The sequence below is a fragment of the Mus musculus genome, chromosome 4 (genome assembly GCF_000001635.26).
Source record: "Mus musculus strain C57BL/6J chromosome 4, GRCm38.p6 C57BL/6J".
In the NCBI taxonomy this organism is placed as follows: domain Eukaryota; kingdom Metazoa; phylum Chordata; class Mammalia; order Rodentia; family Muridae; genus Mus; species Mus musculus.
In genome coordinates, this window is record NC_000070.6 from 10,787,994 (window position 1) to 10,799,176 (window position 11,183).

At 42.4% G+C, this 11,183-nt stretch overlaps 1 long non-coding RNA gene across 1 annotated transcript in view; it reads right to left on the minus strand.

Annotated features, from left to right (window-relative positions):
* Positions 1–9,809, minus strand: part of 1700123O12Rik (RIKEN cDNA 1700123O12 gene) — a 289,772-nt gene extending 279,963 nt beyond the window's left edge. The window contains exon 1 of the long non-coding RNA NR_045185.1: positions 9,649–9,809. This is a non-coding gene — a long non-coding RNA (RIKEN cDNA 1700123O12 gene). The remainder of the gene's footprint in view (positions 1–9,648) is intronic.
* Positions 9,810–11,183: the final 1,374 nt, after the last annotated feature.

Genomic DNA, 11,183 nt, shown 5'->3' on the forward strand with positions numbered 1-11,183 from the left:
TGAGGATGGTTCACACCACCCAGATTCGCTGCATGCCAGCTGTCTTGGAGGAGGCCTGTTGCTCAGCTGATTTGTTTATATATATATATAATCATATGTTCAGAAAGCCCACCTGTGTCTGTCTCAGTGTATACTGCAGAGCTGTTTGTCCATCCCAGAAAGAAACACAGGGACTTGTTTCCTGCTAACTAACAAGGTGCTTGGAGTATGTCATGATTCATTCCAAACACAGCAGAACTGGCTGACTCTGCTAAGTCTCTGTCCCTCTTGTCCAAAAGCTAAGCTTGCCAAGGCTGGCCCGCAACCCTTTCTTGAACCAGAATTAATTTCTGGAAGGTGTCAGAAATTATTAAGGCCTGCATAAAGCTAGACTGATCTCTGTCAACTTTCTCCTATTTTAATAAAACAGTTCATGTAGTCACCTTCTCCAGAATGCAACACACACCCCCCCCCAAGGGTGCTGACCACATTTCAATCATCTGACTCCTTACCTCTTAGCACATAAGAGTCACACTCCAAACAGTTGAACAAAGCCACTTATCAGAGGTTGTTCTTCCAGGTCAGAGATTAGGCCTCTTCTTGGTAGATCAAGGAGATCACTAAGAACAACTTCTTGCTCCTATGCCAACCAGTCCAGAATAATTTTTAAGTTAACCATGGTTATAAATAACTCTTTTTTAAAAAGACATCCAAAACCTAACAATCTGAACATATCTTTGTACTCTTGCCTGGCCCCTGCTTCAATTAATTATCCTACTTATGGCCATGGCTGGGTCCTTAATCCTTTTATAGCTCTTGCTACAGGACCCTTCATTCTTTTAAGCTAAATAGACTATACAGCCCCCTGCCCTCAGATGTGCCTATGATTTGACTCCTGCTGATAGAACCAGTGAGGGTACCTTAGCACACCTGATGCCATGGTAGAAGTACCCTTCAGGCCATAGAACCCTGCACATAGGCAACACTACCTGCCGAAACCAAAACAAAGACATAAACCATCAAAGCCCATAGTTTTGAGAAACTCTCTAAATGCACTAACCTTGCTCATTGTTTTTTATAGTTTTATTTCTGGCTAACTGTTCTTGCTAACTGAAATGTGTCAACCCAGAAGGGTTTTGTACTTAAAAGCTCAACCTAAGAAAAGGCTTGGACTAACACTGGAATTCAGAACACTGGGTGTGGTCACCGGCTGGCTAATGAAGACTTTCTACTGGCTTAAACCCATGCCTGAGTAGTCTTCTACTAGATACCCTACAGCACAGAGGGATCTTCAAGACCTACAACGTGCAGAACAACCTGTCCTCGCTGCATTTCCCAGGCAAACAGCCTCCCCAAGGACAAAAGGCCCTCCTGCCAAAGTTTGATAAAGGACTATTCTGTTCCTTATTTTTGTTTGCCTTCAGTACTTGATCTCAAAATAGAAGAGATCTGGCAATACAATGTCCCCATGGTCCTGCTCCTCTTTACCACAGCAGAAATAACAGAGCAGGCTGTCTGATACAGATCTTTCTTTCCTCTCAGCCCTGCAATCACTCCCATTCCTTTACCCTGGCAGTCAACCTAGTGTTGAGTCCACTCTGTTCCCAGGGAGAACCTGGTAGCAAGGTCTAAATTCATTTTGAAATCTGGCTAAAAAAACTACTCCCACTCACCTAAATGTCCAGGTTGCTGTTTTATTATATGTCTGAGTGAAAGAAAATTATCTCAGCATTTCTTTCTACGCTCCGTAAAGCAGTTTCTCACCTAGGTACTAGGGAGAAATGGTTCTGCACAGGTTAACCCCAAGCATCGGTCTCATCTTTAAATTCTATGGTCTTTCCTTTTTAAGCACGCTGGCAAGCCATTCATCTACATGCCCTTTACAAAGCCTCACACACAAGAAAGACCTGATAAATGTTGGCAGAAATCACTATCCACCCCTGCCTAAGCCAGCTGCTGCCCATTTGCCATGAACTGAAACAGGAGAAGCGCCCTAGCTGGCTGTATGTGTGTTACAACATATAGTCACAGCTGATTGGCTAAGAATGAATATAACCCTCTGAAACTGAACCAATCACATTATCTGTCCAAGCAATTTGGAACCAACATTTAAGGGATGATGGATTCATATGTGTGGCTTGAAGGAGCAGAGAGTCATATTCCATCATGTAAACAGAGACAAGAAGGATGGGCTGCAGAGAAAACACATGTCTAGAGCACTTGGACAAACAGAAGCAGACCCTGTGAGAACCTCTGCATACCTCTGGCCTCTCCACTTCAGAGCATCCTAGAGAACATCCAACTGCCTGGGAACCTTCTCTAGAGTTTCCTACAGCAGCTCTCAGCTGATGACTGATGATATGGCATGGACATACCCAGCCTTCTTCTCTTCCTAGGAAGGAGAATCCTAGGGTATGTTCCTGAATACTGCTCTCTGATGAAGGAGAGGCATATGGCATGCGGAGTCTGGACTGGAAAACTGAGAAAGAGGAATACAAGGGGATCTTTTGATCTTTGGAATCAATGTGTGTATGTTTTACACACATGACACCAAGTCCTGAGGGCTGGACCCAGTGGCATGACTTCGTGAATTCAGGTACTTTCTCTAATCTGATCACATTATTGAACATCAGACTAGTGGATGAGAGACTTCCCCTATGGCTATATGGAGCCCCTCAGCAGTAAGGCATCATAGCCTGGTGGTGAGATCATGCTTAGAAAAACTGAAAATGTGGGCAGCTTTGGTTCATCATTAATTATATATTAGAAGATAGTCAACAGAAGAGCTGGTGTGTGTAGCTGAGGACAAACCTCAGTAGTTACCAACTGGGAAGGATGGGTGTGTTCTGTTGGACTGACGTCACCCATCCTAAAAAAGAGGAGGTGTATCCAAGGTGTTTCATCCCTCTTGGGCCCTGCGGGACCACAGCACAACAATCTTGAGCCTAAAGATCTTGGAGGGGGTGCATGAGGAGAAACGCAAGATAACACAAATTGTAATGGCAAAAATGACAGTCCCTCAGCACTGAGCCCAGGATACTCTAGCCCTTTGTATTCCTGTGACAGGATGGAAATCTTATCCCCATAATCTGGACACAGGAACAAAGGGTACAGTGAACAAGCAGCTACCACAGTGTGTCTAATGGCTTAAGTGGAGTGTGTTCCACCTGCTTGTATTACCAGTTTGAACATGTAAGCCCTGAGCTAGGCACCAATAATCAAGGAGAGTAAGTCTGGAATAAAACTCTAGATTTGCAGAGGTAAAGACATAATTTTATAATGAATATATTCGTTATATCTGTCTTACTTAGGGTTTTACTGCTGTGAACAGACACCTTGACTACTCTTATAAAAACAATGTTTAGTTGGGGCTGGCTTAGAGATTCAGAGGTTCAGTCCAGTATCATTAAAGTGGGAGCATGACAGCATCCAGGCAGGCACGGTGCAAGCAGAGCTGAGAGTTTACCTCTTCATCTGAAGTCTGCTTTGAAGAGAATTCCTTCCAGACAGATAGGATGAAAGTATTAAAGCCCACCCCACAGTGACACACCTATTCCAACAAGGCTATACCTCCTAATAGTGCCACTCACTGGGCTAAGCATATACAAACCGTCACAATATCATATCAGTATCAGGGCGGCATATTCATTATATATGGTGAGAATATATAATTCATTATATAAGTGAGAAAAAGCCATTATTATCATAACACAGTGGACACTAGGAAGGAAGATTAAAGGAGGGCTGAAACCCCAGTCAAAGGCCCTCTGCCCTTGAGGGCTGGAGTGACTCTCCCAGAAACTAGTGGACTTTATTTATGACTCTGCCTCTGCAGACAGAAGCAGGTAGCCCAGGTGGTGACCAGTGAGAGGAAGTGAAGAGGCAGCCAAGAAGGCACACAGTCACAGTCTACAAGAGTAGCTAGCTTACAAAGCTGCATCATACCAAAGAGGCCTTAGTTGTGCATGTATGATACGCATTTGGGGTGACAGCTCTGTAACTATCCCTGCTACCTGGCATTCTGATCCTCCTTCTTCATCCATCCACTCTGCAACAAATTCTACACTTGTTGCTTAGTTCACACAGCACTCAAAGAAGTGGAAGTGCTCTCAAAAAAAACTGCAGTATGGTAGAAGGGCTAGTTAGACACAAACATAAGAAGTCATGATGGCCTCACTGAGGTCAAAATAGGGTTAATACAGAGTTCTCATTTCACACACACACACACGCACACACACATATACATACACACACACACACTCACACACACACACACTGAGCCAACCCTGTTCAGGTGAGCAGAGCTCCCGTGTTCGCCCTGTCCTTTTCCCCGTGCTGTTCTTCATGATTCCTCCCACTCTGCACACTCCATCAGCTCATCATCGCATATCCCACCATCTTCCTGTTTGCACATTCTCTCTCCTTTGCTCCACCACTACATATAGGACAGTCTCCTGTTATAATGTTTATCATACTGTGAAAGTTCCCACACATCTTCCTTCCCCACTAAGCATATGGAAATAGCTCACTCATGTGTTTACGGCACTCCTCAAGCTATTCACTCAACAAAATATTAAAAATTTTGAATAAATAAATGAACTGGAAAATACATGTGATGCAATGACAAACAGAAATCTCGCTTTTAGGGAAAACACTCAGGACGGTGAAAGCATAGTTTGTCATTCTGAGCAGAGTAGACAAACATGACTATGCCATTTGGTAAGATTTTGCTGACCCTTGAGAACTGGTGGCACTGAACATTGCAAAGTTCAGTCTCAGGGCTTGCTGTGGAAGGCAGGTGGAAGAGCAAAAGCTTGGGTGACAGAAACGTGAAGGGCCACATGACTGAGATCAGCCCTGTCAACGACACAGCACAGAAGAGCTGGCATTTACCATGTGCTATGCTTGGAATGTTTATCTTAGCCCAGGCTCACATTGAAATTTAATCACCATTTTAAATGTTGAGAAGTGGGACCTGTAAGAAGTGATTGGGCCATGAGGGCTTTACCTTCACAGAGAGACTATTAGTCAACACAGTATGGAATTCCCTATTAAAGGACACATCCTGTCTTTCCCCCTTTCCTTACCTCTCTCATTCCTTACACCTTTCCATCATGTGTTACTTTCTCTCATATGTCAGGCAGCAAGAAGACCCTTGCCAGATGCTGGTACCATGATCACCGACCTCAGCATCCACAGAACTGTGGGATAATAAACTTCACAGCCCATGACAGGTAAGCTGTCAGACCTAGACCTCATGTTAAAGAGCCAAGAATTCAAAATATTTTTGAAGAACACAAACCAAACATCTTTTACCAAAGTAGGATTATTATAAATCAAAATGTCAAGCTAGCAAGCAAACAGAACAAAATTCAGGTTAACCAGCATACTCTGTGGTACAGATGGAGGACTGAGTGTCCCAGGCTTTGTCTATCTAAGTACAGACCAAGGGGACTGCAGGCTAGAACTTGGTAAGAGAGCCAAAGCCTCGTCTGTTTCTCAGGCAGGCCAGGCCACCTCAGCAGTTCCTGTCTAAGGACCTGAGGAAATCAGCAGACCTGTACATAGAGCCCAGTTCAGTCATGTCCACCTTTATGCTGTGTAGTACAGTAAAAAATAAAAAGTGTAACCAAAAATGGGCTTAGAGAAGAGGTAAAGAAATATGTGTGGGTACATGTATGTTTACTATACATATGTTTTAACACTTGTTTATAAGATTGGGCATATATTCTTGTGCATAGAGGGCAGGGAAACCAGGTAGAGAGGAAACTTGAAAGATTAACAATAACAACAAAAAAGTTAAGAGGATTATCCCAACATAAATATGGATAACTTACTTTTTTCTTTGTACTTTTTCTAGTTTCTGGTTGGTTTTTTTTTCTCATGAGTATATATTGGTTTAGTGATAAACTTGGTCTGCATATGGCATAGATTCTATGCTCTGAACTACTTGCGAGAATGTCACGCAGAGGCTTGTTGATAGAGATTAAAGTATCAGCCTTGTTATTAATAAAGCTACGTTTACATAACATGTATGTGTCTGTGTACATATGCCATAGGCTTTCTATGAATTGAGCTTGTACCAAAACTCCAGGCTCCCTACCACACTGAAGGCAGATGAAGATGATACTTCAAAGAGTTCACAGGAAGCAAGCTACCGTGGCCTCTCTGCCCCCAACTTCTCAGGTGTTCTCCAACCTGAAGGAGGTGTGAAAGTGAAAGAGACCAGCAGTATCCCCCCAGCTTATCGCCCTTCTTTCAATAATGTGAAACCTTAGGGAAAGTCCCACATCCATACCGAGCACAGGGATCAGAGTGCATTATGGAAAGTCCACCCTCTCCAAGGTGGGGAGTCAGGAGAGTCATTTGAGATCGCAAGCCCTCATGAAATCTCAGCACTTAAGGTTCTCTTCTCCACATCTCAAAGAGCAAAAGATGGGTGGGAAAGGAAAAAGAGAGGTCCTAGAGCCAAGCTAGCCTTCCAAGCCCTTAGACTTTTGGATCAATGACATCACACCAATCTGCAATATTTACGGCACCCAGGTGCATTTCACCTGATCAAAATATAAACGCCCTTTCACATGCACAGGTACACATGACCTGCCATTTAGCCTTTCAGTCACAAGGGGGGAAATACATTTATTTGCTCAGAAATATAATGTGTAAGGCCCTGAAGCACTCCACAGAGCAACATCTGGAATTCATCACCAAGGTTATGTTGTACAAAGAGCAACCACAGGGAGACAGGCTAAGCTTCAAAGCTTACACAAGGCAGGGCAGGTTACAAGCACGTTGCCAGTTTTATTTTGTTCCTAGACAACTAGCTAGCATTTACTAACACTACCAAGATTAGCAAATCTATTTTTTAAAACATATTTTAAAAGCTTGGAAGAGTTGTACATGTCTCTCTTCCTGGAACTGTGGCTGGGTCAGAGGACAGAGAGTTTCAGACCAGCCTGGACTACTAAATGACTTTGAAAACAACCTAAACTATGTAGTAAGGGAGTTGATATAGAAGACAGACAGACAGAAAGACAGACAGATGATAGATTTAGAAACAAAGAAACAAAAATCTGGGGAAACTTAAAATTCTTGAGAAAAGTCCAAGTAACTCCTAGTATATGGCTTTTTAAAAAATATTTAAAGGGCATGTGGTTACATCAATGGCTTCTCCATACCTTAATCTGAATCTTAACACTGTATAATAACTATATAATAAAATCAGTATTACATAACAATTACACCATCTCCTCAAAACAACTCAACTTCCCTGTCCTTACTGAGGCTCACTGCACACAGGAATGCTGCAGTCCTGGTGACCTGTGCATACTGAATCTTTCAGACATTTCTCCATCCTATGCTACTGTACCTGGAGAGGAATGTGTAGCCCAGGTGAGCACCAAAGCTGTTTGTGCAGCTAGGTCCTACCTGCACACTACTCCTCATAGAAAAAGTTATCTCCACTGGGAGGAGCCCAGGGCATCAATAGGACATAGGAGGGCTGAAAAGGCCAAAAATAGGACCATGAAGGCTATGAATCCTGGAAATTGGCCGATTTATAATCTTGGCCCTGATCTTACTTTAGTATAATACATTTCATTAATTCTTTTAGAATTTCATATTATGTATATAATGCAATTTTATCAAATTCACCTCCCCATTCTTTCTCCTAACTCCTACCAAATCCACCTGTTCCCAGTTTTATGTTCTTCAAAAGAAAAAGTAAAAACTATTGAGTCTCATCTGTGCTGCCCCTATAGACATGGTTGTGGGGTCATCTACTAGAGCATGGTTGGCCTGCCAGGGAGCACACATTTAAAAGACAACTGACCCTAGCAGTCATCCATTGTCAACAGCTGCTCACCTAGGGATGGGAGCTCATGAGCCCTTCCCCTCTCCAGAATGGCTTGATCCGTGAGGGTCCTGGGCAGACATTTACAGCTACTTTCATGAGTGCACTTGTCCTGTCATGTTTAGAAGACACTGCTTTACCATAGTGTCTTAGTCAAGGTCTCTATTCCTGCACAAACATCATGACCAAGAAGCAAGTTGGGGAGGAAAGGGTTTATTCAGCTTACACTTCCATGCTGCTGTTCATCACCAAAGGAAGTCAGGCCTGGAACTCAAGCAGGTCAGGAAGCAGGAGCTGATGCAGAGGCCATGGAGGGATGTTCCTTACTAGCTTGCCTCTCCTGGCTTGCTCAGCCTGCTCTTTTATAGAGCCCAAGACTGCCAGTCCAGAGATGGTCCCACCCACAAGGGGCCTTTCCCCCTTGACCACTAATTGAGAAAATGCCTTACAGCTGGATCTCATGGAGGCGTTTCCTCAACTGAAGCTCCTTTCTCTGTGGTAACTCCAGCTGTGTCAAGTTGACACAAAACTAGCCAGTACACATAGTCTTTCTAAATTCTGGCTTTTACAATCTTTCTGCCCCTTATTCCTCAGTGATCCCAAGCCTATCTGGGGAAGGGGATGATATCTGTGTCTCATTGATGGTAGAGCACTCCACAGACACTTAGCCTCTGCACTTGGACCACTTGTGACTTTCTGTAAACTGCTGTCCACTACTGACATGCTTCTCTAATGAAGACTGGGAGCTGTGCTAATCTATGAGTAGAGAGATATGTATTTAGAAAGCAGTTTGATACTGAGGCTATTTGTCAAAACAATTATAGTTGGTTCACCTCTGGGAACTGTAAGCTCCCCTTCCATGGGTTCTTCATTAGATTTACAGTGTGGGGCATGTGTTTTCTTCTGTGGAGCAGGTTTTAGACCAATCAGAAAACAATTGATTACCCACTATAATTACAATTATAGTTATACATTTCATATTGTTATATAATAATGTATTATACATCATATATTATATGTTGTATTATATATTTTACATTGTATAGTATATAGTATATAGTATATATTATTACAGTATACATGGGCACACCTGTCATGCCAGTCATTGTTGTAGCTCATGGGTTCATAGCTGGGTAAGAATATTGATAACTCTTCTTCCCCAGCAGGCTACATAGCATCCTTCCTGTGGTATAAAAGCCAGCGAGCAAGGAGGCTGCTTCCTTGTCAGTGCCAGCCTGATTTCTCCATATCCTGTAACCAAAGGGCTTGGAGTCTTTAGCAACAGGGTCTTAAAGCATGAGTTTACCGTGGCATTCTGTTTCCAACCATGATTATTTAAAGCAGGGCTGCCTTGTCTCCAAATCCTAGTCTCATTTTTTTCAAATAGTACCAATAATAATAAACATTTAACCGATTTCTGGAGGACATAAATATTTAATTATCTAAATTTCTGAGAATGGGGCCAGAGACTTAATAGACCTCAATAAATGTTCCCTTCTTATCATGCCTTTGATAGTATATTCTAGGCCATTATTGTCCAAAATCTCATCGTCGCATTTTAGTAACAACCCTCAGAGGACAGATAATATGGGTGCAAATGAGTTTGCTGTCTTCAGCCTAAGAAATCCAAAGGCTTTGGATACCAGCTACATTCTCTCAGAAATAGTCTAAACTGAATGCTTGCCCAACTTTCCTTTTAGACATAGAACCTGCCCTTCAAATAGAAACTGTCTATGGAAATTCTATATAAAATATATGTAACTGAGCTGACATAGTGACCGTGGTAAAGGGGAAAATGCCAAACACTATCTGCTTACCTATTCCCATCCATGAAGCATAGACACAAGAACTTCCAAGTCACCAAGTTACGTGGTTGGATATCTAGTTGTCCACTATGTTGCTCTTATTTAGTATTTAAAGAACTGGAGCCTAGAAAAGCCAAGTCACTCCTTTAGCCATATTCAGACATGAGTAGCAGAGTCCAGTCGAAGACCCCAGACACTTTGCAAGTGATGATGTTGATCAGCCCCCAGTGATGTCACAAAGGAGAGTAGAAAAGAAACTGCCTGCAATGTTCAACCACTGTGCCAGCTAGTGCCATCTTCTCATCATTTTCTAGTTCCCCCCACCCTCATTTGAATGGCCAAGTGGCACATATTTCCCATCCACCACTAATCTAGTACCCCACTCTAAACATATCCCACAGTCTCCATCCTCCACACTCATTGTGGCTCTTCTCTCTCAAAACTTAGCTACCCTCCCTCTTGTTCCTTCACTGTTCAGGGTAGACCAAGATGTTGTCCAACAACTCACAATATGTATTTGGAACATTTATCAATTGCCTAAGTCATTTTTTAACCAGTCACCTAGAACTTCTTTTTAAAAAATAAATCTAAGAGAAATTTTGACTCGGTCTTTAGGAAGTTCTAGATTAGTTCTTTCAGATTATACCAGACCCTGGCCATACTAGGAACACTCCACAAGCTGTGTCAGTCATTTTGCCCATTTCATTGATTCCAACCATCTCAGCATGGATGCTAGGGTGCTCACAAAGCCCTAGTAGTTGAAGTATTAGTGACAGTTGACAGCCTTCTTTGGAGGTAGGGCCTCTCATAAATTACCGAGGGACAGCCTTAAACCCATATGCATGCAGGGAATATTAATTGGACATAGTAGCTTTGTGTATACATATATGCATATATGTGCATATATATTACATATGCATGCATTTTATATATATATATATATATATATATATATATATATATATATATATATATATATACACATATACCATATGGAAAAGGACAGGGAGATGAGCAATAAGGGAAGCAACACTGGAGAAGTTGGATGACAGAGGTAGAAGTGGATTTGTGGATTTCATTTAAAAATAAAAATGAAACTCTGTATAAAAGGAAAAATAGTCCCCTCCTAAGCCCAAAACTAGTACAAAGAGGCATATATTCCAGAGTGAGTCCCATTGGAAAAAAGATCCAAAGACAAAAAATACAGCCACCCACCTCACCTCACTGAAGACATCCAACTGAACCCTGATTACACCCTGGGTTACGCTGGAAATACTTTTTCTGCTTACATCGTGTCTCCTGATACTCGAGGTGATTCATACCATCCTCAGGCTCACAGACTTGGTCTGTGATAAACAGCTGCTCCCTCTGAACATGCCACAACTCTCTGAATGCCCATTCTGAGAATGTGAACCACAGTTCACCTCCACCACACACACTCTAATTCTTGCCAATAACGGTGAAAGAAAGATAAGTCAGGCCTCATAGCTGCCCATAGGGATCGTCAAGAGAGGACACAATTATCATTGTGGGAAATCAATCTAAAA